Genomic DNA, 22,291 nt, shown 5'->3' with positions numbered 1-22,291 from the left:
ACAGTGTGAGCATAGTGTTGAAAACAATGAACACTAGAGTTAGACAGCCTTTGTATCCTGGCTCTTGCACTTATCATCTGTGTGGATTTGAGCAAATAACTTCTTTGTGACTGTTTTGTCACTGGAAAATGGGAATCAAAATAATATCTCCTTCAAAGTAGTGTTGTCAAAATTAAATAAGTAGTACCTTATTTGAGAACAGTACCCGGCACTGAGCAAAGTGCTCATTTGGTGATTTCATATCATTAAGGATAGAAACTATGTCCTTTTAGTATTTTTTCTATTTTGTTTTCTCCCTAATAGTCTAATCCTTTTCGTTCATTTGTTATCTTATAGCAGTAATAACAACTGCCATTTACTGAGCACCTATTTTTGCTAAGTCTTTTATATGTGTGTCTGCATGCGCACATATGTATGTGTGCATGAATGTATTTGCGTGTGGTTGCTCATAATTTATAAGCACACTTAAGAAAGACATATTTTTAAAATATTTATTTATTTTAGAGAGAGAGAGAGCAAGCACAAGTGAGAGGGGCAGGGGGAGAGGGAGAGAATCTCAAGCAGACTCCGCACTGAGTGCAGAGCCCAACGCGTTGCTCAATCCCATGACCCTGAGATCGCGACCTGAGCCGAAACCAAGAGTTGGACACTTAACCAACTGCACTACCCAGGCATCCCAAGAAAGACACATTCTACCCCTTCTATATAGGTGAGGAAAAACGAGGTTTAGTGAGGTAACATGACATTCACAGATGACACAGCTAATGTGGTGGAGATAACATTTAAAGGACACCAGTCACATTCTAATGAACTCGACTTTATCTGTAGAGATGCTATTTTCAAATAAGGTCACATTCTGAAGTTTGAGGGGTTAGGACTTCAACATATGAATCAGGGGGAACACAATTCAACCCATAACAGTGTTTACGCTTATACTTATTTTCTTATAATGACACATTTCTGTTGGTCTTTTATTGTCTATCCATGGTCTTTTCTGAGCTTTCATTTTAAAATGTATAGATTTACAAAAAAGTGAAATTTTTATTCACTTAGTTACATCCTACATTTTCTGAAGTAAATTTGCAGTTATTTACAAAATACGTGTAACAAAAAGAATAAATAAAATAATAAATATAAAGATAAAATAAGTATAGAAATATAAATCCAGAAGTTTCTTTTTATTTTGTATGCAATATACCCTGCACAATAACTAGAGGTGAAGTGCAATTATGGATTATAATTATTTAATATTTTAAAGAACTTTCATAATTATAAAAGTAACATTTTTGCAAAAATTTGAAAACTACAAAGAAGGCATTAAACCCATGTTTAATCCAACCACTATGAACATTTTGCTATGTGTGATCCAGTTATATTATAACTATACCCATAAATAAACAGATATTTGTAATATAAAAGTTAATGGTGCATAAAATTTCATAGGCTATCTCTTTCATTTATAAATATTGTGAGCACTGCTATATAATTTATTAATATCATAATTTGTTAAACTCATTTAAATTTTATTATAAATGAGTGACTAAGGGCGTTGTAATTTTTAAAAGAGTTCGACTAAACACTATAAAATCAAGAATTAGATGTTAAAATTCACTTTTATCCAAACATCATAGGCGAGCTGGATATAATTTAGCAAGATTCCACTGTAAAATAAAAATCACAAAGATAGAGTTTCAGTAGAATCTCATACAGCAAATGGGCACCAATATTATTTAAAAGACTCTCACTACATTTAATTCATTGATAGCTTTCAGGACATAGATTGAGCAAAGTTACTCAAGCATGTATCTTCAGTAACTTCTTTTTGACATGCACCATTCCATTCTATTATTAGAACTATTTCTTATGAACAAGATATAGTCTTCTATTACTGTAAAAAAGTATAAAAGTTCTGGAATTTTACCTTGTTTACAAGCTAATAAGCTAATCTGTTAGTTTCATGGATGCTGGCAGAAGATACAAGAATCATGGATCAGAGACACAGGACTTTATTACTCATGACAGAGCAGTAGCAAGGGCTTCCTGGTGATTTGCTTTGGCTTCCCATGCCCTTCCAAATCCCACAAAGATAATGTCAGTGGGCCTAAATGGATACCCTCACACAGGAGGAGAGGAATACTAAGCTTGAGGAATTTACTACTTTCATAGAAAGCAAAAGTAAACCTGCTCTTTGGGGAAAGACCACCTCATCTCTCAAGGTTGCTCCCTGCAAACATGAAACTGAGGCATTCCTGGGCAAAATACAGTCAGGGTCTTGCATTCTTGGCATATCAAACCAGGAAGTATAGGAAACCTCATGGCCCATGACAGATTGCCCTCTCAACAATTTTTATTTTCCAGTCATAAACCCAATCTCATCAAATCTTGGCATTTATGAGACTTGTTTTTCCCTCCTTAATTTAAATATTTAGGTTTACTTCTCTATAGTGCTTTATTTTTTTAATTTTTTTCCCCTTTTTTCTTCTTTTTTTTTCTTAGTCTGAAATTTTTTTTTGATGTAGTGTTCCATGACTTTAAAAAATAGGCATTATTTCTAAAGTTTTCTATAACACTGTATATACATTTATCCAATCTATAAATAGTTATTGTACACTCATTATGTCAGGAAATGTATCATAGGTTAAACTAGGCTTGTTCCTTATTTTCATCCCTGCTATTTCTGTCAAGAATTATAGACATGCAATGGGGTGCCTGGGTGGCTCAGTCAGTAAAGCATCTGCCTTTGACTCATGTCATAATCCCAGGGTCCTGGGACAGAGCCCTGTGTTGGGCTCCCTGCCCAGTAGGGAGCCTGCTTCTCCCTCTCCCTCTCCCTCTGCCTCTTCTACCCTCTCCCTTTACCTCCCTCCTGCTCACATGCTTTCTCTCATTCTCTGCTCTCTCTCTCAAGTAAATAAATAAAATCTTAAAAGAAATTAATAGACATGCAATATGATTTTTTAAATATTTCCAAAGTATCTGATTTTGTAGGTTTTTTTCTTCATAAATTTTCTTCCTCAAATTTGATCTTTCTTAATCAGATTAAATCTTTTTCATGCATGCTTTTCCTAACCTTTCACTGTCTACTATCCCATGCTTTTGGGAATCCATCATTGTAGCATAACAAAGCATCATAAATAAAATAAAACTATTTTCCAACAGTACCTGCATAAGCAGTTTTTAACTTCTGCATTCTGCTTTTTGTGCCATAGTCACAACATTCAACTTGAGATGTAAATCCATCTGTGTCCCCTGTAGTCTTCTACTTTCCCTCTCCAAACCTGCAAGTCACTAAAACTATGTTCCAGGTTTCTTCTGGCTTGCTCAATGCTCCTATGTAAATCTGTATCTACAGAGAACAGTTGGTAGGTTCATGTATTTTGGCAGGCTTGCTGATGCATCTTAGATGCTTATTCCAGAAAGGGAGCACACATTCCAAATGACAATTCAATTTCAGCCTCTATATGCCTACCTCACTCCTTCTCATTAAGATGCTACAAATGACCCTATTTTTCTCCTCCTCCAAGAAGTAGTAACATGATTCCAAACGTCTGTTATTGCCCATGCCCTGCCCCCTTCTTGGTTGGTGAAGCAAGGAATGTCAAGCCATCTCAAGAATGTACAAATTTAGGGGCACCTGGGTGGCTCAGTGGTTAAGCAGCTGCCTTCAGCTCAGGTCACTATCCCAAGGTCCTGGGATCAAGCCCTGCATTGGGCTCTCTGCTCAGCAGGAAGCCTGCTTTCTCCCTCTCCCCCTCCCCCTGCTTCTGTTCCCTCTCTCACTGTGTCTCTCTCTGTTAAATAAATAAAATCTTTTAAAAAATGTACATATTTACAATTAACTATACTGAATTTCTGACCTTTTTACTCTGTGGCAGGCTGTATATCATGTTAACCTCTTGGCATTAGTTTTGATTTCCTCTCAACTCTTTGAATCTTTTTTCTTTCTATGTGTTTTATGATTATTTTTTTCATATTATTTAAGAAGCCTTTATCCTGATACATAAGCCAGTGTGTTGACAGGCATTCTTTGATTCCTTCAGTTTCTCTCTTAAGGAAGCTAACTTGTATGGATATACTAGATCAGAAAGCAAACACATCCTATCCCTGCCAGCAATTTAAATAGATCCACTAAATTAATGCTTACAGATCCCAAGTTGAAATTTTCTCCTTGAAAGCTGTTAGAGTAATGATTTGATGGGACTGTTTCCTAGAAATCAAAGAGACTCATACAAACATTGCCTTCACCTTGCTTGACCATTTTACTCCCCTCCCAGATAATTTCTGCTAAAATTAAAATTGAGATGCCTGGGTGACTCAGTTGGTTAACTGTCTGCCTTTGGCTAGGGTCATGGTCTCCCAGTCCTGGGATCAGGACCATGGAGGGCTCCCTGCTCAGTGGGGAGTCTGCTTCTCCCTCTGCTCCCCACCACCCCCAGCTCGTGCTCTCTCTCTCAAATAAATAAATAAATAAATCTTTAAAAAATATTTTAAAAATAATTATTATAACTACTTTTACCAGAATATCAAACTCATTTTTCCTTAGTAAACAAATAGTTATGTTAAATGATATTTGCCATTTAATGAATACTTACTTTGTTCCAGGTTCTTTATTTCATGTATCAAATTCTAGTATAGGTAGCTCTTACAATGTGTGCTGTAAGTGAAAACTATGTAATTCTAATTGCTTTCAGATATCAAAAGGGTGAAACTGAGAATCAACATCAGTCAGATTCCAGATCCATGCTTTTAATCACTGATACACATACACATAAGCAATTATATATTTAATTTTCATAACAACCTTGCAAAGCTAGTTATCCACAATTTAAAAATGAGGAAACTTAGGCAGAGAGAGGTTAAATACATTTCTGAGGGCCATCTACCTATAAGTAGTAGATCTCAGATTCAAACCTAGGGTTCACTGATCTCTTTTACAAAGCACATTGCCTTTTGTATAAATTTCCTTTATCCTAATTAAAGCTTGCCAAATAGTAGCAAATAATCATTGTATCAGCTATCTAATGACAAAATAGTCCTACATAACAAACAACCACAAAACCTCAATGAATACATTTAAAAAAATGTATTTATCTCCCATGTCCATGTGGCTCTACTTACTTGGGCTGGGCTTGTTCATGCATCTGTACTCAGCAGTAGATCAGGTTAAACAAGTTTCTGATCTTGGCTAAGATGACTTGCATGTCTTGGAATTGGTAAGCTGTCAACTGGTTTAGGATGGTATTAGTTACAACAACAGAAGCAATCTGGCTCTGCTAGCTTGAATATGCTCTAATGGAAATGGCAGAAGTTCAAGAGAAAAAGTGGAACTACGAGATTTTTTCTCAAGCTTCTGCTTATGTCATATCTGCTAACATCCTATTGCTCAAAGCAAGTCACTTGACTGGGTCCGGGATATCAGTGGGAGGACTGCAAGGTTACATAGTAAAGGGTGTGGATTCATGAGTGGTGAAGCATTGGGACCATAATACAATTGGTCTGCTATAGTCATATTGGGACTCAGAATTATACATTTAGTTGTGTGTAAGAGCTTATTGGTAAACTTTCAGGAATTTTGTGAGCCAGTTTTTAAGCCATTAGCTTGAAATCAGCCCATAGTGAGAGTATTTATGCCACAAAATAATCAAACACTACAAGTCAGGGCTTTGTAGTTTACCAGCACGCCATTATATGTATTTCAAAACTTTCAATCTAATCTTTCTCCTATGTACAGAAAATTTCAAGTGATTATGTGATCAAGTTCCATTTCTATTTTACATCAAAGAAACAATATATGCATTATGATCAGGTTGCTATTTTGCTTTCTTTCCTTGGTTACCTTCTATGTATGCAAATAGCCTAAAATTAATGGTTCTAAAGATAGATGGCTCATCATTTCCTGAGCAGGTACAGTAAGAATAGTAATTAAGTAAACATCATCAAGGAAATTACTTATGAGTCTCAAGATTCCAATTTGCTAATTTTAAGGGTATTTTAATTCATTCATTCTGTGTTTTCAGCAAATCTGCTGTAGATAATCCCGGGGCAGCATGAGGTTATAGAATCTATGAATTTTTGTAAAAAATTTGTAATTTAGGCTGACCTAGAATCACAGATCATATGTGGAGTTTCTTCTATCACTCAAAGGATTTGAGCATAGGTGTGTCTTTTTCATAAGAAATAAAATAAAAATTCATTCTATTTCAGATACAGGTAAAAATGTTTCACAAACTGCAACTGATGAAGCTGGGAATGCAAGAAATGAAAATCTTTATAACCTTTTAGACATTCCCCAAGTCTCTAATATCCCACCACTGTTGCCATCAAACAGAAAAGAAAAAAAATGTGCCAACAGGCCATGATTTAAGAAATTATACAATACTAGAAAGAGTTGAAAATAACTATGGATTGGTGTTTTCCTTTCCTCAGCAGGTAAGGAAAGTGTGAAGTGATTCTTCTTATTCTGTGAAAATTCTAACTATAGTAATAAGTTGTGAAACTGTACCCAATATTTCTTTCTTATTAAAAAAATGAAAACACTGAATTTGAGTACATAAGCATGTCCTCTCTCTTTCTCTCCTTCTTTGTAGAATGTAAAGGTAAAGACTATGCCTGAATCCAAACTGTTTTAGTTCAAATTTAAGCTCTGTGACTTTAAGCAAGTATTTAACCCCTCTATGTTCATTTTCTTCATCTCTAAAAAGTGGATAAAAACAGTATCCACCTCATAGGGTCATTATGAGTATTAAAAGAATTAATATGCATACAGTACTTAGAACAGTGCCTATAAATTCTCGAAAAATGTGTGCCATTATTATATGATACTCAAACTATTTTCATTGTAGTTAGTTTTTAAAAACTAATTAGTTAACTCAAAAATTTAAATGATATTAGTTGTCATTATTTAAGATGTTCCTTTATTTCTCAAGGATTTGTTTGTTACATCAGTACACTTTAGGAGTTTGAAGATATTGTCTGAGGAGGGCATCAGCGGCTCAGTTTCGGGGTGAAGAAAAGAACCTCCCATTTCAGCTTTGAAGGCCATGTGTATTAATCTATACAGAAATGTGTATAATAAAGACCATATGAAAGAAAACATGATATCTATGTCACTTATAATTCTATATCCCTGAAGTAATAGGATATACAATAGGCCTAAGTGTTCTTAATAATGGTCTTTGTTTTAGGTATCTTTTAACTAGAAAAAAAACGTAGGTGTATTAGAAATACTTATTTGTGTTTTTATATTTTAATAATTATAACTTCACACTAAGGTGAATAAGAAATTGTGAATTGCTATCTCTTGCTGGTATATGCTTGACAAAGTCCCAGAAGACATATGGGAGAAGATAAGAGTGGTCCTGGCAATGGAATATGAATTACTATAAAAGGTGACTTTACAATTTTATAATGTATTAATCAGAGATACAAAAACCATTTTTATTTTGTAAGCATGGAGCTTAATTATACAGAATAGATCACCGGAATTCTCACATGTACAAAAACATACATATCTCAGTGAAAAATCCACTGAGTTTACGTAAAAATTGGCAATTGAAAAGTTATATTCCATAAAATGATTTTATTATTCAGTGCTTCTATGTAGAGCAAAACAGGTATAAAACTAGTGATGTTATTTATAAATCTCTTTGGGAAATCATGTGCTGTGGCAATATTAGGCAACATCTATAAAACAGATCCAGTTTATTTCTCTAGGCAGTATTTGAAGATATGGGTAGAGAAGAAAATGATTGAGATTATAAACATGGAAACTGCTATACTTTTAATTAATATAAATATATATTCTTATGTATATTTATATATTATTATAGAATATAAATTTATTTGTATACTTATATTTTAATTAAGAGAAATATGACCAATATTTATACTTATTGAAGATTAAATAGTCTCAGACACTTTTAATATAATAGTCATGGAATATATTATTAGGAAACAATATTATATAGCTTCAATTTTAATTTAAAAATGGAAACTTATGACACAAACATGTGGAGGCTAAACAACATACTACTAAATAACCAATGGGCCAGTGAAGAAATGAAAGAAAAATTTAAAAAGTACATGGAGACAAATAAAAATAGAAATATAATGGCCCAAAATCCTTGGGATAAGCAAGAGTAGTTCTAGAGGGAAACTTAAAGTGATACAGGCCTACCTCAAGAAACAAGGAAAAACTGAAATAAATAATCTGATCTTACACTTAAAGGAACTATAAAAAGAACAAAGTCCAAGTCAGCAGAAGGAAGGAAATAAAAATCAGAGCAGAAATAAATGAAATATAGACTAAAAAACAATAGAGAAGATCAATGTTATCAACAGCTGGTTCTTTGAAAAGATAACAAAATTGATAAACCTTTAGCCAGGCTAATCAAAAACAAAAACAAACAAAAACAGAGAGAGAGAGAGAGAGAGAGAGAGAGAGAGAGAGAGAGAGAAAGAACTCAAATAAAATCTGAAACAAAAGTAACAACTGACACCACAGAAATACAAAGGATTATGTGGTTACTACAAAAGTTTATATGCCAAGAAATTAGACAACCTAGAAGAAATAGATAAATTTCTAGAGATATAAAATCTTCCAAAACTAAATCAGAAAGAAATAGAAAATCTGAACAGAACAAGTACTAGTAATGAAATTGAATTGGTAATCAAAAAACTCCCAACAAACAAAAAGTCCAGGATAAGATGGATCCACAATGAATTCTACCAAATACTGAAAGAACAGTTAATACTTATTCTCTTCAAAGTAATAAAGAAAAAAGGAAAGAAAAGGAAGAAAAGCTTCCAAATACATTTCACAAGGCCAGCATTACCCTGATACCAAAACCAGACAAAGACATTACAAAAAAAGAAAACTATAGGACAATATCCCCAGTGAACATAGATACAAAAATCTTCAACAAAATATTAGCAAACCAAATTCAATAATACATTAAAAAGATCATTCACCATTATAATGTAGGTTTTATTCTGGGATGCAAGGGTGATTCAATACTCACATATCAATGTGATACAACACATAAAAATCTTATGATCATCTTGATAGGTGCAGGAAAAGCATTTGACAAAATTTAATGTCCGTTCATGATAAAATTCTCAACAAAGTGGGTTTAGAGGGAACATACCTCAATATAATAGAGGCCATAAAGGAAAAACCCACAGAGAACATTATATTCAACATTGAAAAACTGGAAGCTTTTTCTCTAAGATTGGAAACAAACAAGGATTTCTGCTCTTACCATTTTTATTCAGCATAGTACTGGAGGTCCTAGCCATAGCAGTCAAACAAGAAAAAGAAATGAAAGGAATCAAAATTAGTAAGAAGTTAAACTGTCTCTATTTGCAGATGACATGATACTATACATAGAAAACCCTAAAGACTCCACCAAAAAATTATTAGAATAAATGAATTCAGTAAATTTGTAGGATACAAAATTAATACACAGAAATCAGTTGCATTTCTTTTTTTAAAAAGATTATTTGAGAAGGAGAGAGAGAGAATGAGTAGGGGAGGGGGAGTGGGAGAAGGAGAGAAAGAGAATCTCAAGCAGACTCTCCAATGAGCATGGAGCCTGATGCAGGGCTCAATCTCATGACCCTGAAAGCATGACCTGAGCTGAAACCAAGAGTCGGATATTTAACCAACTGAGCCATCCAGGTGCCCCTGGTTGCATTTCTATACACTAATAACAAAGTAGCAAAAAGAGAAATTTGGAAACTCACTCCATTTATAACTGCACCAAAAAGAATAAAATACCTAGGAATAAACTTAATCAAGGAGGCTTATACCTGCACTCTGAAAACTATAGAACATTGATGAAAGAAGTTGAAGTTAATGCAAACAAATGGAAAAATATTCCATGCTCATAGATGGGAAGAATCAATATTGTCAAAATGTCCATACTATCCAAAACAATCTACAGATTCAATGCAATCCCTATCAAAATACCAACAGCATTTCCTACAGAACTAGAACAAATAATACTAAAATTTGTATGGAACCATAAAAGACCCAGTACAATCAAAGCAACTTCGAGGAAGGAGAACAAGGTTGGAGGTATCACAGTTCCAGATTTCATGATCTACTACAAAGCCATAGTAATCAAAACAGAATGGTATTGGCACAAACATAGATATAGATCAATGGAACAGAATAGAAAGTTAAGAAGCAACCCCACACTTATATGGTCAATTTGTGCCAAATGAGGCAAGAATATACAATGAGAAAAGACAGAATATTCAATAAATGGTCCTGGGACAACACAAGAACTACATGCAAAAAAAATAAACCTGGGCTTTTCTTACACTATACACAAAAATAAACTCCAAATGGATTAAAGGCATAAATGTGAGACCTAAGACCATAAAACTCCTAGAAGAAAACATAGGCAGTAATTTCTTTGATATTGGCCTTAGCAACATTTTTATAGATATGCTTCCTCAGGCAAGGAAAAGAAAATAAAAAGTAAACTATTGGGACTACACCAAAATAAAAAGTTTTACACAGATTAGGAAACCATAAACAAAATGAAAAGGTAACCCTCCAGGTGGGAGAAGATATTTACAAATGATATATCTGATAAGGGGTTAATAAAATATGAAGAGCTTATACAACTCAACACTCCCAAAACCCAAATAATCCAATTAAAAAATGGGCAGAGGACCTGAATAGACATTTTCCCAAAGAAGACATGCAGATGGCAGACACGTGAAAAGACACTCAATGTCAGAAAAATGCAAATCAAAACCACAATGAGATATCACCTTACACCTGTCAGAATGGCAAGAATCAAAAAGAAAATAAATAATAAGTGTTGGTGAGGAAGTGGAGAAAAAGGAACCCTTGTACACTGATGGTGGGAATGTAAATTGGTGCAGCCACTGGAAACAGAACCTGGAAAACAGTATGGAGGTTTCTCAAAAAACTAAAAATGAAGTTTTCATTTTCTATGGGTAAAATATGCAGTAGTGGAATTACTGCATCATGTTGTCATTCTGTTTTTAATTTTTTGAGGAACCTCCATACTGTTTTCCATAGTAGAGGCACCAATTTACATTCCCCCTAACAGTGCATGAGGGTTCTTTTTTCTCCACATCCTCACCAACACTTGTTATTTCTTGCGTTTTTGATTTTCATTCTAATAGGTATGAAGTGATATCTCAATGTGGTTTTGATTTTCATTTCCCCAACAATTAGTGACACTGAGCATCTTTTCATGTGTCTGTTGGCCATCTGTGTGTCTGGGTGTTTACCCAAAGGGAAAAAAAAACACTAATTCAAAAAGATATATGCACCCCTATGCATATTGCAGCATTATTTACAATTGCCAAGATATGGAAGCAACCCAAGTATCCATGATAGATGAATTGATCAATAAGATGCACAATGGAGTATTAGTTAACCGTAAAAAAGAACGACATCTTGCCACTTATGACAATACGGATGGGCCTAGAGGGTGTTATGTTAACTGAAATAATTCAGAGCAAGATAAATACCACATAATTTCACTTATATTTGGAATTCAAGAAAGAAAAACAATTGAACAAATAAGCAAAAAGCAGAAATATCCCCATAAATACAGAGAACAAACGGACGGTTGCCAGAGAGGGGAGGGATGGCAGGAGTAGGAGGTACAGGCTTGCAGTTATGAAATGCATAAGTCACAGAGATGAAAGGCACAGCATAGGGAATAAAGTCAGTGGTATTGTAATAGTGCTCTATGGTGACGGGTGGTAGCTACCCCTCATCGTAAGTGTAGCACTACGTATAGATTTGTCTAATCATGATGTTGTACACTTGAATTAGTGTAACATTGTGTGTCAGCTTTATTTCAATTTAATATAAATGAAACTTAAATTATGATAGGTAATCACTCAAAGAGTTGAGTCAATATTCAAAAGCCCAGATTCAAAGCGTAGCACTTGCCAGAACAACCTGACGATCCTCAGAGATTAAATAAATAAATAAATAAATAAGACTTTAAATATTAGATAAGACTTTAAATATTAAATAAGATTTTTTAATAATATGGAGGTATTTTTAGTACATAAGTACTTTAATTATATTACATGAAATTTAACTTGTCTATATAACTGGACTTATTACTCATCATGGTAAATGGCCTCTGCACATACAGCACTTATCCTCCTGCTCACTGAAAGGACCCGATCTAAAAGAATGTATCAGGTATGTCAACATTGGACCATTTAATCAACCAGGTTTTTTTTTTTCTGATACATCTACAGAAAAAGAAAAAAAATGTTTTTAGGGGTAAGATGAATACTTTTGTGCAGATTCTACAGATTAAAATGGTTGACTTAGCATTTTGAGTACAGTGTAGAGCCTAGAGAAGCAACCTGATGGCACTTTAGTTATTGTACTTAACAGCACTCAGGACAAGTGTTTTATTCACATAGAGTTCCCCTGGCTGAAATTAATTTCTCCCTTCTTTGTGCTTGCACAGCCCATTATTTCTTCCTCTCCTACTGCATTTACCACATTTTACCTTATTCCAAGATCTACTTTTTTGTGTGTAAAAAGTTGAAACATCAATACTTATAAATATCTTGAGAAACATTTTAAGGTTTTTCTATTTCTCCCCTCCTTCTCCATATATCCTTCTCCTCTAAATCAATACTCTAGAGCACATGCTTGCTACACAGAATGCCAAGTATAGGTCAATTTGTACCACTATAAAACAAACCCGCAACATGGGGAGTGAAAGAAGAGTGGATTAGGATGAAGGCACAATGCCATATGTTACATATTTATTTAGTCTATACACTGTCATGCTAGAAAACTATCAATGTCTTTTTATGACCAAAAAATGTTTATAGTATATACCATGTCATGAAAAGCAAATTATTCATATGAATTTGAAGTCTCCTCAATGGCTGGAGACTATTATCTTCTCAGGAGCAAATTTAATCTCCAAATAAAGTCTTATGCTTCTTTCTTCCTAGTACTTAGTGATCTACACATAAAAAGTACTAAAGATCTTTGTTAAATTATATTACTTAAACCAATGAAGTTACATCTGCTGATTCTTGTCTTTAGCCAATGATGTGGCAAACATCCCCTTTCTACTCAGTATCTATAGGTCACTACCCTTCAAAATAAGAAATTTTTAACTAACTTAGTGTTAGCTGTCTTCGTTGCAGTCTGGGGAGTTGAAGAACAGAGGGCAGATACATCTAGTCAAGAGGAAGAGGATAAAATTGAAAGTTTTAAATTATCTTATAACCAGCTGTATAAAAAGTTCTACAAGCCTACCCTTTCAAATCATTTATAGGCCATTATCTGGATAAAGGCACATAAGCCTTAAAAGTGAGACAGAAAACACAAGAGCCTTGAAATGGAAACTCAGTATATCCAAATTAAGTTTTCATCTGAAGTAGAAGAGAAAAAAAATCCATCATAAGTTTTGACCACTATGTATTTTGCTGCTCATCCATAAGAAGGTGAGACCAGTAAGTATCATTTGTACCATCTACTACCATAGATTCCCTGCCTCTTATGAAGACATGGGACAAAGTCATTATGACCTGGTTTTAAGAAACTCTACCATCGTTTAAATAAGACACTCAAAAAAGTATTTTAAAAGTATAAAACAAATTAGATACTTCATTTGTTCATGTGACACCAGACAAATCAGTTTAAATACATACTGATATATTACTTGAAGCAAACGGTTGTTTGGGGTCATGTGTAATTCACCCTTAAGAGAGAGAAACAGAGGAGCTGATGAATGAGAGCCTATAATGATTATACTGAGATATACTTTTTGTCCTCTTTTCCTCCTCCCCCATTTCATAAGGACATTTGGCTATTATGACATTTTTTAAAAGAAAAAAATTAAAAATCTAGAACGAATGATTGATCCATAGATATAAGACAATGAAATTATACGTAAAAAAACCCAACGCAACAGAATGTAAAGTGTGGCAAGAAAGAAACTAATTGTGCCTAATCTGTCTTAAAAGCTGAATTTTGTCAGGTGATAGTTTTTAATTTAACTTGGTATTTGTATCAATATGGTACCTTGGAGTATTAGGATATTTTCTGTAGGCTTACTGTCTATGTAGTATCTCTGTACACATAGTCTGTCTTGGGCTATGTTTGAAGATTTATTATTTATTTATTTGAGAGAGAGAGCGCACACACACGCATGCAAGGGAAGAGGGGCAGAAGGAGAGAGAGAGAGAGAATCTGAAGGAGACTCCCCACTGAGCATGGAGCCCGATGCAGGAGTTGATTCTAGAACCCTGAGATCATAATCTGAGCCCAAATCAAAAGCCAGATGCTTAACTGACTGAGCCACCCAGGTGCCCCTCCCTATGTTTGATTAAGGGTCCTTTATTACTCAGTTTTGTTGTATCCTAAACAGTCAAATCATTATTTTAGCTGAACAACATTTTTGTGGGAAAAAAAAGTAAATGCAATGTAGGATATGCTGTAATAAAATAGGTGTCACATGAGAGACCAAAGAAATAATCTCCCTTATCATTATGGCATCACCAAATAAATCCCTATAAGGCTGTGAGGTTTGTTCTGTGAATATCTGAAATAAGGCTTCTTTATTGCATTTCATGAACTGTCAACAGCTTCCACACCATGGAAGATTAGTCCATGATCTGTCCCGCAAAATGTGTGAATCCAGATACTTTGCGATTATATGACACATCATAAATAGAAAATCTTATTATCAGGCTTCATGATATATCCTGACATATCTTAAGGACCATAGAGTAATCAAGAGACAACATAAAATGTAGCTACACTACAGTAGTAGTTATTCCATTTTGATGTTATGCATAATTAGTTTTAATATCATCTGTGATTTGTAAAAATGAGACCTGTAGGCATTTCTTTCAGCTTAGAAATACAAAACTTTAAGGGCGCCTGGGTGGCTCAGTTTGTAAAGCAACTGCCTTCGGCTCAGGTCATGATCCTGGAGTCCCAGGATCGAGTCCCGCATCGGGCTCCCTGCTCCCTGAAGAAGCAGGGAGTCTTCTTCTCCCTCTGACCCTCTTTCCTCTCGTGCTCTCTATCTCTCATTCTCTCTCTCTCAAATAAATAAATACAATCTTAAAAAAAAAGAAATACAAAACTTTAAGAAGGTTGTCATGAAGAATAATAAATGAAAGTTACTGTGAAGGACTTTATAAATGTGAATAGCCATTTTCTATCAAATAATCAAAGGACATTTTTAATGTGAGTCAACTGACAATTTATATAAAAGTACTTATTTATAATTAAACAGTTCAGATGAGTTGCTCTATTGTCATAAGACGACCCAAATCAGTTCTGGACATTATATTTTAGGAGGGAAATCTATAATTTTAGAGCATATTCAGAGGAAAACAAGGACTCATCCTTTGAAGGAAGCTGTGGTGTTTGGGAAGAGGTAGACTGGAGAAAAGATGAATCAGGAGAGATACAATGTTTTGAATCATTTATATATGGCTGTCATGTGAAGAAGAATTAACTGTTCTCTGTGTCTCCAAGATAACAGTGGGAGAAAATTTTTGATTCCATATAATGTTGACTCCTGAGCTCTCTGTAGATAGAACAGCCTACCTCAAGAGGAAATAGATTTGTAGTTGCTAGACATATTCACATACAACTTGGCTTAATTTTTGTGGAGAAGTTTCAAACACAGGAAAAGCAGTAGTAAAAATAAATCTTTCCATTTTTGAAGTATTTAACACCTTTATGAATATTATACAATGAATGTGAACATATATTGCAACAACAAGGAGTCTCATATATGTGTCCTAATGATGACACTTTTATTAGGAAGAACAGAAGGTGATACAGGCGTACCTCATTTTAAAGTGCTTTGCAGATATTACAGTTTCTACAAATTAAAGGCTTGTGGCAACACTGCCTCAAGCAAGTCTATTAGCACCATTTTTCCAACATTTGCTCACTTCATGTCTCCATGTCCCATTTTAGTAATTCTCACAGTATTTCAAACTTTTTCATTATCATTATATTTTTATGGTGACCTATAATCAGTGGTCTTTGATATTACTATTGTAATCATTTTAGAGTGCCACAAACCATGCCTATATAAGAAGGCAAACTTAGTGGATAAATGTTTTGTGTTCTGACTGCTCCACAGACTAGCCATTCCCCCATCTCTCTTGCTCTCCTTAGCCTGGATGACAGCACAACTGTTTACAGCATGGTTTACTGAACATTTTAAGCCCATTGTTGAGACCGACTGCCCAGGAAAGAAGATTCCTTTCAAAATATTGCTGCTCATTGATAATGCACCTGGTCATCCAAGAGCCCTAATGCAGATGGACAATGAGATTAATACTGCTTTTATGGCTGCTAATACAACAGTCATGCTGCAGCCCATGGATCAAGGAGTAATTTTGACTTTCAAGTCTTATTATTTAAGAAATACATTTTATAAAGCTATAGCTGCCATATATAGTGATTCCTCAGATAGATCTGGGTGAAGTCAATGGAAAACATTCTGGAAAGGATTCTCCATTCTAGATACCATTAAGAACATTTGTGATTCATGGGAAGAGGTCAAAATATCAACACTAAGAGGATTTTGAAGAAATTGATTCCAACTCTCATAGATGACTTTGAGGGGTTCAACACTTCAGTGGAGAAAATAACTACAGAGGTGATGGAAATAACAAGAAAACCAGAACTAGAAAGGGATCCTGAAAATGGGACTGAATTGCTGCAATTTCATGACAAAACTTTAATGGATAAAGGGTTGCTTTCTATGGATGAGCAAAGAAAGTGGTTTCTTGAGATGGAATCTACTGGTGAAGATGTTGTGAAAATTGTTGAAATGACAACAAAAGATTTAGAATATTACATACATTTAGTTGCTAAAGTAGCAGCAGGGTTTGAGGGGATTGACTCCAATTTTGAAATAAGTTCTACTGTGGATAAAATGCTATCAAACAACAATGCACACCATAGAAAAATGGTTTGTGAAAGCAAGAGTAAATATATGTGGGAAACTTCACTGCTGTTTTATTTCAGGAAATTGCCACAACCATCCCAACATGCAGCAACCACCACCCTGATCAGTCAGTAGCTCTCAACATTGAAGCAAGATCCTCCACCAATGAAAAGATTATGACTCATTGAAAGCTCAGATTATGGTTAGCATTTTTGAGCAGTAAGAAATTTTTAAGTAAGGTATTGTACATTTTTTAGACATAATGCTATTGCACACTTAATATACTACAGTATAGTGGAAACATAACTTTTACATGCATTGGGAAACCAAAAACTAATTTGACTTGCCTTATTGCAATATCCCCTTTATTGTGGTGGTCTGGAAACATACCAGCAATATCTCCGAGGTATCTTGTGGCCCTCACTATTTCTAGTTGAAGCCCCTTTGTGAATAGCTACTGTGCTAATTTTTATGATGCCTTCTCCTCTTGATAAAATTAGTTAAATGGAAACAACTCTATTTATCTACATCCTAGGATAACAGCAATAACTCGGGGTAGGGAGAGATATTAGCATGGATAGTTTCTCTCTGTATCATCAAAGAAAACCTAATGGCCACTCAATAATGTGTATTGATTTCATACGTACATACATACATACATAGCATTGAATCATCATTCAGTGGATGTTATTGACTAAGTAATCTCTTTAATAAGCCTCACCCCACTCTGAAGTTTTTCACATTATGGATCTTGGGGCGGGCCTAGTTTGGATGGAGTCAGGAAAGCTAAACTCCAATTGAATGCAATGTGGTAGTTTTGTTTACACAAATATTACAGAGAAAGTCTCAAGATAAGATGTGGTTGTTAAATTAGGGCTTCTTATCATGCTAATGCATGTATGGCACATGTCAACTACTGTAACATCAGTGATGTTACAGTAAATTTGAGAGAAAGTTAGATGTTCAGAAAAATTAGAGGACTTTTAGAGATCCTATAGGTATTTCTTTTAGCTTAGAAAGAACTTTGGGAAACCAAAATGTATAAATCATTATAAAAGTCACAGCTCTATATCTGCTGAGATAAAAATCCTAGAAAAATGATTCATCAGGAAATTTCTGTGGATAGATTTAAGGGGAAACTAATGAGATCAGGGTTTCAGGAGAGCTATTTTGAGCTATGTTCGAGGGGAGTAGACTAAAGATCTTGTTTGCCAATAATGTAAAGATGTAAGTGAATCTGTTTCGAGCCTTGTGAAAAACTCAAAACTAGAAAGATATATCTGTGAAGGTAAGAACAACCTGGAACTTGTGGCAAAATGATTGTGGTTGTCAGCTATACTTATAATTGCTCACCATATATAATTTATTTTCAAGATTCCCTGACATGGAGTTAGGGACGGTTATGTACTTGAACACATTCTGAAAATACTCTACTGTAGTGAAGAGAAGAGGAAAGACCAGAGAAGGGAAAAAAGGCTCTCAATAAAAGAGGTTCAAACTATGGAGAAATTCTTTCTTCTCCAACCCTCCCAAGATTTCTTTCCCCTAACACCAACTCCTTTTAAATTTTGACTAGTGACAGCAGAAGGTATTACAAGACATGCTATTCTGGGAGCCATTTTAGTTGAGCTGTGTTTACCCACAAATATAAAGACTAGATGTTGCTTTAGTCCTTAAGGTTAATCTACTTGTATATCATTGGAAAATAACTATTAGTTTAAATAAATATTTAAATTCAATTAATTAACATATAGTGTATCATTCATTTCAGAGGTAGAGTTCAGTTATTCATCAGTTGCCTATAACACCCAGTGCTCATTACATCATGTGCCCTCCTTTATGCCCATCACCCAATTACCCCATCCCCCCATCCACTTCCGCTCCAGCAACCCTCAGTTTGTTTCCTACAGTTAAGAGTCTCTTATGGTTTTTAAACATGGAAAAAGTGTGTAACAATGAATTTTGCATGCTTCTTATGCCATGTGATGCTATACCATAGTGTTAATATTTTTAGTATATAACCATTAGTATTATGAATGAACAAATCAATCTTTTAAAATATCAAAATATTAAAGGACTTCTTTTTGTGATTTTAAATAATCTCAGAAACCCAGCAGTGTAACATCATTCTCTCATTGTTTCTTTTCAACTCCCAATTCTACTGTTCTAGTCTGTATTATAATTTCTTAAACTCCTGTCGTCCTCCATTCCATTCATCCTATGAAACATGGGAAGATTAATCACATACTACTACTTTACAATTGTCTATACCTGCTTAAAAAGCTTCAGTAGCTCACCATTAACTATAGAACCAAAATAGGTAGCCATTGTAATTTATTGAGCAAGCTCTCATTAACAAAATGTTTTAGTGGGTTGATCTTAGTAGCAGATTAAAGAAAGGAGGTAGGAAGACTATGTACATGGTAATTTCAATAATCTGGTTAAAATGATGAAAACCTAAATGTAATAGTAGCACCTGTAACTTAGAGGGGAAAAATGTCCATGATATATTGCAAAATTTTAATTGTTTTGAGGATAGTTTGATTTAAAGAGGAAAAGAGAAAATCAGAAAGCAGGGTGACTGGGTGACTAAGAGGATACAGCTGCCAGTCACTATAATGGGGGAAAAATTAGAAAAGGCAACCAGTTTTGGGAATGAATTGATTAATTAGAAGTGGTTATTGGAATGTAAATAAAAATGTTCATTAGTTGGAAGTAGGGTAATGACTTATGTTTATAGTTGGGGACATGAAATAGGGATTTGACGATAAAGGTGAGAATTTAAACATTAAAAAGACATTAAAATTCATGGAAATGCATGCATTCTCAGAGGAAATGGCTTTAAACAGGGAAGAACATAATGTCAGAGGTTGAACTTTAAAGAACACCTACACTCAAGAGGGCAGCTTAGAAGCTAGAGTTGATAAACATTAAGCACACATGTAGGAAGAGATCCAGTAGAGCTCAGTGCTACAGAAGTTCAGCAGAAATAAACTGCTGAAATATCAAAGAGGATGCAGATGATAAAAGGCCTGTATGTTGGTGATGTGAAAAATCTCACCAAATCCAAAGATGACATTTGAAGAGTAAGAATCAGTCGTGGAGACAGATGATAAATTGTGTGAAGATTAAAAGGAAATGGAAGCAATGAATAACAGTTTTGTAGCACTGCATAATTTATAATGGGTTTCTTACATACCTTAGAATATTAAGAAGTTAAAATAGTAACTGTTTGGTTCAAATAAGATAATTTTTTAAAATCAAGGAGATCTGGCAATGTTTAAAGATAAAAAAGAGAGGAAAGAAAAAGACTGAAGCAGCTGGAGGAGGTAAAAATAAGAAACTAACAACTCTATTCTGCATTAGACAGGCACTGAGTGGAAAGTACAGATGAGGGAAAGAAAAGTAGCAAGTTTTACGAGGACCTACTGAGCTAATGATAAGGACAAATGAGAAACTTCACTCTGCCTTTATTGCTTTTTCCAGGAAAAAGAAAGAGATCATCTTTTGAAAGTGAGAGAACTGGGGGTTTCAAAGAGAAACAGTCTGTGATAGTTAAATTTTCGAGCAAGTTTAACTTTAATAGCATAAATTTTGGACCAAGTCATCATAGATCTCCACCACCTCTCACCAGTGTTTGGTGATATAGAACTAGAGATGTAGAAATCAAATACTCGGGAGAGATTCAAAATTGAATATTTGCTTATGGGCTTGGCAAAAATCTATCATGAGATAGAACCAAAAGCAAACATAATGTGACAAAATTTATAAGGACCTCATACACTAAACCATAAAGCTATTCTAAATATGGAAGTTCTTAATATTTTTATTTTTTTAATTTTTTCTTAATGTTTTTAAATAGCTATTAAAATATTTCCAGAAATTTGTACTGTAAAATTGATCAGATATGTTTTCTTAATGGTGTTCTTAGTGTTCCATAATAACACAAAGTTCTAACTCTATAAGATGCCTTATAGTTCATACAACACTTGTCTATGTATTATGTCATTTGATTTTCACAAGTCAACTTGAGTCAGGATAAAGAATTCAGATTATTTGAGTTGCTTTCTGCTTTGTCAATCATGAGTTTTATTTTCCCCTACCATTGATAAGGGCTTAGGAAAAGTCATGGTAATGTTATTACCATTAGAGAGGGAAAACAAAACAAAACAAAACACTCCTTCATTTACTAAGCATTTTTTTTTTTGAGTTTGCTTCTACCTATGGTTTTGGTTCTCGCTCTTTGCCTTCTGCCTAGCCATAAAAACCTGGGTTGTACCTAAGACTGTGGGTTCTATAAGAATGACCTCTGCACTTACAAGCTCACTGAAAGGACTTTGTAACCTAGTTTTTCTTTGGCTCCGATAAAATTCTAGGCAGTTGCAGCAATATAATTAAACACATTCAAAGTACTGAAGTTCAATCAAACAATTCAACAAATTGTACTATCTTCTCTGTGCAAATACTATAGTATGTGCTTAAAATTTACATCACAGGGGAAATAAGAACTGTTCAGGGAAGAAGTATAGGTTTTACATGATAGCAAGCTCAAGATGTGTAAGCAGATTGATATCTCTGTCAGGAAAGCTAATGTGCTCCTGGGCTGTGATATAAGATGTCTGGCATATAGAGCAAAGATGGTGATAGACTGCTTGTTTCCCTTTATATTCTTAATATCTCTCCACATCATAGGTGTGTTCACCGATGGACTCTTAGAAAACATTAGATCTATCCAGAAGAGAGTGTCCAAAGTGGTAGAGGGACTCAAAGGAATGTAATATCAGAAATATTTGGAAGAACTAGGAGTATTTAGCCAGAAAATTGAATATGCCTGGGCAGCAGCAGAAGGATTATCATTATTATGTATGACTAACAGAGGAGAAAATGAAGGCCCTTGTATTGACCTCATAGGAGGCATATTTGGGTTCAGAATGAGTAAGATTATTTCATGAGGATTTTAATTTACTCTATATTAAAAGATAGACAACTTCTTGTCAGGGGCTTCAACATTGGGTGCAGGATTGCATTGACATATTTAAGGTCCTTTTCAAAGTCTGATTCTTCATATATACTAATAATTTGCAAATCAGAGTGTGATTATGTCTGTAGATAATACAAATAAAGCCCCATGGAAATAAAACAAAAAGAGATTTTTGGCATAAGGAATAATCTTTATAGAGTATGTACCATTTGAGTTGGACCTTGAATGGTAGGATTTTGGCTGTAATAGTGTCGATCTAAAGCTAACAAATGATGTAAGTGTGTGAGGATTGCAATTACTCACACTACAACTTAGATATGAAAAGGCAGAATTTTCATTTTATCTTAAA

The sequence above is a fragment of the Callorhinus ursinus genome, unplaced genomic scaffold (genome assembly GCF_003265705.2).
Source record: "Callorhinus ursinus isolate GAN/ISIS: 27379988/994484 unplaced genomic scaffold, GSC_fseal_2.0 scaffold69, whole genome shotgun sequence".
NCBI classification, from domain to species: domain Eukaryota; kingdom Metazoa; phylum Chordata; class Mammalia; order Carnivora; family Otariidae; genus Callorhinus; species Callorhinus ursinus.
The sequence above is the reverse complement of the archived record's forward strand: the minus strand, read 5'-3'. Positions refer to the sequence as shown.